At 48.6% G+C, this 4,683-nt stretch overlaps 1 long non-coding RNA gene across 1 annotated transcript; it reads left to right on the forward strand.

Annotated features, from left to right (window-relative positions):
- Positions 1–1,436: 1,436 nt before the first annotated feature.
- LOC133238854 (uncharacterized) lies at positions 1,437–4,683 on the forward strand. Its single transcript, XR_009733661.1, has 3 exons — positions 1,437–1,540; positions 3,240–3,379; positions 4,649–4,683. It is a non-coding gene; the product is annotated as an uncharacterized LOC133238854 (long non-coding RNA).

Here is a 4,683-nt window from a genome sequence, read left to right on the forward strand (position 1 = left end):
TTCCTGAGCCCCCAGACTGCTGGGGAAGGCTGCCGTCTTTCAATGATGATTCAGACTCCCCATCAGGAAAACCAGGCCTGATCTCAGCATCTCTGACTCAGTAAATACCTCCAGGACCCACCCCAAGTCCACCCTCTCCTCCTCCTCTCAGGCAGAATGAATCAACTGCATTCAGTGCGGGCTAGGTCGGTGATCATCCTGGGGTGCAAAGGCCAGGGCTGGCCACATAACTCACCACCCGGGGATTCTCGGGGTCATAAGAACTTACCTACTTCCTCATTCAGGGTGAGGAACAGCAGTGGCTGTGACAGGCAGGACATCCCAATAAGGCAAAGGGACAGGCAGAGTCAAGGTGAAACGCCAGGAGGCTGTCTGTGCGGGAAGCTGACCAGGGCAGCATGGCCAGCCCCTCTGTTCAGGGACAGGCGGGAGCCCTTGTCACCAGAAGCAAATGTGAATCAGCCAGGGACCAGGGCTGTGACTCACAGCAGGTAATGACATCAGCTTCTTGGTCCCTGTACCACATGGGCACTTGTGAATCTGGGATGGCCAAGGAGAGCCAAGCCAGGTGGAAGATCGGCCCATGGAGCCTGCAGACCTTGTCACCCACTGGGTGGAACAGAGAAAGAAGGGCTGACTGCTCACCAACTCTCAGTGAGGGGAGGCGGCAGGAAGCTTTGGCCTGAGTCTCATTTCTAGGACCTACCTACAAGGTTAAAGACTGACCTGACCTTTACTAGATTCTTTTTAACAGAAGCCCAGGGTTCCTACTATACCCAGTTTCTAATGGGCCAAGGTGAAGATGGAAGAAAATGTTAGCATCATTCCTTCTTGGATTCATTTGTAAATTCATCCTATATTTACTGGACAATTTTATCACTAGTGATAAAGAACAAAATCTCTCTTTGAGAAGCTCATTCTCTGCTGGTAATACAGAAAGTTACCCCCATCACAGGGCAGTGGAGTGTCCACTGGCTCGCCCATGAGTCTGGGGGCCCTGACAGTCTCATAGAGGAGGGGAGGTTCAGGTGAGTCTTTAAAAGTGAGGCTTTTTTTACCTGGAGGTGGAGGCAGCTCGTGTGAAGAACGGGAACGTTTGTGAAAATGAACCTCATTCCCCCCTTCTCCTCTCAGGTGCTGGACCACACAGCACCCCGGGCTGTTCTTTGAAATCCCCACACCCCCTCAGTCACAGAGCATTTCCTTTCTCTCTGATTCCCCTGAAACACACTTCTCTTCCAGTGACAGACATCTCATTCCTTCACTGGCTTCAGGCCTTTACTTAAATGCTCCCTCCGGGGGGGGAAATCCCACACCTCACATGGAAGGCATCAGCGCCATCCTTCTCCTCCACTCGTCCTGCTCTCTCTCTCTCTCTCTCTCTCTCTCTCTTATTTCTTGCATCTCTGACAGACTCTATGGATGGGGCTGTGGGTGAAGGGAGATGTGGGGAGAGGGTAGGGTGCTATCTTCTCTCCACAGGCTTTGCTGGAGAAGAAGCTGTTTTTCTTCAGAGACAAGGCATGAATATAAACTGCAGGTAAATTGAAACTTAAATTGAAGGTATTAATAAATCAAACATTAAGTGTGAAAGACAAAAAAACATGAAACCTTTTGGAGCATACCTAACAGAATGCTATTATGATGTCTGGGGGATGAAGAACTTCTTTAAAAACCCAAACAAACGGGTAAGCAAAAGATGGATAAATATGATCATGGTACAAGTAACAACTGCTGCTCATCAAAAGACATCACAAAATGAGGAAAGCAAAAGCCAGGGAGTGGGAAGTGACATGTGCAACAAGTGTAAAGATCTTTCACCAATAAATATTTTTTAAAGTAGATGTCAAAAACACGTTAACAGGCATTGCATGGAAGGTGAAACATGGAAGTCCAACGAACATTTAAAATGTGATCAGTTGTGATAAATTAAATTAAATTTGTGATAGATTACTGTGATAATAATGTGGTGGTGGTTTCGTCACTAAGTTGTGTCTGACTCTTTGTGAACCCATGGACTGTAGCCTGCTAGGCTCCTCTGTCCGTGGATTTCCCAGGCAAGAATACTGGAGTGGGTTGCCATTTCCTTCTCCAGGGGATCTTCCTGACTCAGGGATGGAACCCATATCTCCTGCACTGCAGGCAGATTTATTACAGCTGAGCCTCCAGGGAAGCTCAGGAAATATATAAAGTCAGAAACATGAAAGCAATTGCTGAGGCGATCTGAGTAGAATGGGAAGTGGACCTCCTGTGGGTCTGAGACCTAGGGACAGGACGCCTCTGCATTTGAATCATGGTCACTCTCACTTGCTCTAACCTTGGCTGGGTTTCTAAACATACCAAAGTCTGAGTTTTGTCAGCTGCCTCAGAACCTTGTTTCCTGAACTCAAAGGGCTCAGAGTGGGCACAGAGAAGGGCTGCTTCTCACCAACTTCTCCAAACTTGTACAGTGAAAAGTAGATTTTTAAAGTTGAGAGTAATAAGGTCTTTTGAACCAAGGGGAATGCAGAAACAGGCCAGATGGATGGAAAGAATCCAAAGCAGGACCAGAATCCAGAGGCTGCTAAGCATGATTCCCCTGTGCTCAGTATCACGAGTCATTCCCTGGGATCTGGGGGGATCGCTAGCTACCCTCACAGATGTGAAGAACTGACTCACTGGAAAAGACTCTGATGCTGGGAAAGATTGAAAGCAGGAGAAGGGGACGACAGAGGATGGGATGGCTGGATGGCATCACCGGCTTGATGGACATGAGTAAGCTCTGGGAGTTGGTGATGGACAGGGAGGCCTGGTGTCCACAGGGTCACAGAGAGTTGGACACGACTGCGTGACTGAACTGAACTGAGCTACTCTCATCTAAGTGCCAGTACATGTCTTATCTCATGTAATTTTCCACACAGCTCTATGATGCAATAGGATTGTCATTTCTACTCTAGAAGTAAAGAAACAGGTGATTAAAGACATTAGGTGTCCTGTCCAAAGTCACACAAGTAGACAGGGGTAGCGATAGGATGTGGATGTTTGTGTGACTCACAGCCAGCTCGTGTTCCCCCGACTCACACAAGCACAGTTTACTTCAGGCTTGTGCACTGAGAATGCCTGGCTTCTTACCTCAGCATTTGGTAACATATCGCTGTCACTTTCAGCTAGGTTTCAGAAGAGAAAGATGCAAAGCTAAGTGTCCATGGGGCAAGTTGTGATATAAGGTCATTTTTCCCCTGGTTACTCTTTCCCTCCAGTGAGACCCCCCCGGTTCTGGATGCTCATCTCTGAGGGACGGCGCTCACCTGGAGGTCAAGATGCAGGTGCAAGGCCCCAGGAGCCCCTTGTGCATCACCCTCTCTCAGCTCAGCTGTCTCCAGAGCATCTCCAGATCTAAGTAAGATCTTGAGTCTAGCCCTCCCAGCTGTTTCCCTGAGGCTCCTCTGCCCACAGTCCCTTTCTGCCCCCAGGGAGGGCCTTTCATATCTACCCACATCTTCCCTTCCCTCTTTCTCAGGAGAGTGGCTTCTGAATTGCTTTTCAGAGGATACATATTATCAAATTACCTTTCCTCATTCTAACTCCCTGATACAAAGAAATTCTTCCTACCAGTAGGGGGGCCATGTATCTTTTAAAAAGATACATTTTTTAAAGAAAACACTTTTAAATGTTAAAGAAATTCTTCCTACCAGTAGGGACCCATGTATCTTTAAAAAAGATACATTTCCCTACCTGTATCCATTTCTTACTGCTGGTATAACAAATGAGCACAAGTTCACTTTCTCATCGGTCTGGAGAAGTCCAATGTGGATCTCGCTGTGCCGACATGGAGGTGTCGGCGGGGCTGTGTTCCTTCTGGAGGATCTGGGGATGTTCTTTCTAGGGGTCGCTGCATGGCTTGCTTGTGGGCCCAGCAGCCACTTCAGCCCCGCTGTGGCTCATGTCCTCACGTCTCCTTCACCAGCTGTGACCCTCCTGACTCCCTCTCTGACTTCTGAGGACCCTTGGACTACATTGCACCCTCACCAGTAACCCGAGGGCCTCTGGGTGTAGATCCTTTCTTTAACCACACCCACACAAGTCCCTTTTGCCATGTGAGTTAACAGTCACAGGTCCTGGGGATTAGGACCCGGATGTCTTTTGGGGGAGGGAAACTATTTTTCACACTACTCTTTCTGCACAACTTGAGAGAAAATTACTTTAAACAGTTGCAAAGTACCTTCACAACAGCTCAGAGTATAATCACCTACGAAAATATGATATACAGATAATACAACAATTGGGTCATAATGTGGATCACAATAAACAGGCCTAGAAGAATGCTTTCCTAATTTTTCACCAGCGAGAAACAAGGATCAGATTGTATTTGGGTGACACCTCTCAGGGTCATTTCCTGAAGCAGGAGGTCAGGGAGGGTGGGTGGGGTCTGCACAGACAGGGCTGAACCGGGAGAGGTCCCGGTGAACACAGGCACAGAATCCAAGGGACAGCTAGGCCTCTGCAGGGTTCAGGCAGGAGCAGCCCCAGACATTAGGGTGGGAGCTGGGTGGGCAGGATGTGGCTGCGGGTGTGGGGGTCCCTGAGACGCCGCGTCTTCTCACCACCTATTTGGGCAAGTGCCCACCCTCTCTAACTCCTAGTTCCCCCGTGATGTCCTGATCTACAGCGTCCATTCAACACAAAAGCACAGCGTGGTAACAG

This window comes from Bos javanicus, chromosome 25, assembly GCF_032452875.1.
Source record: "Bos javanicus breed banteng chromosome 25, ARS-OSU_banteng_1.0, whole genome shotgun sequence".
Lineage (NCBI taxonomy): Eukaryota > Metazoa > Chordata > Mammalia > Artiodactyla > Bovidae > Bos > Bos javanicus.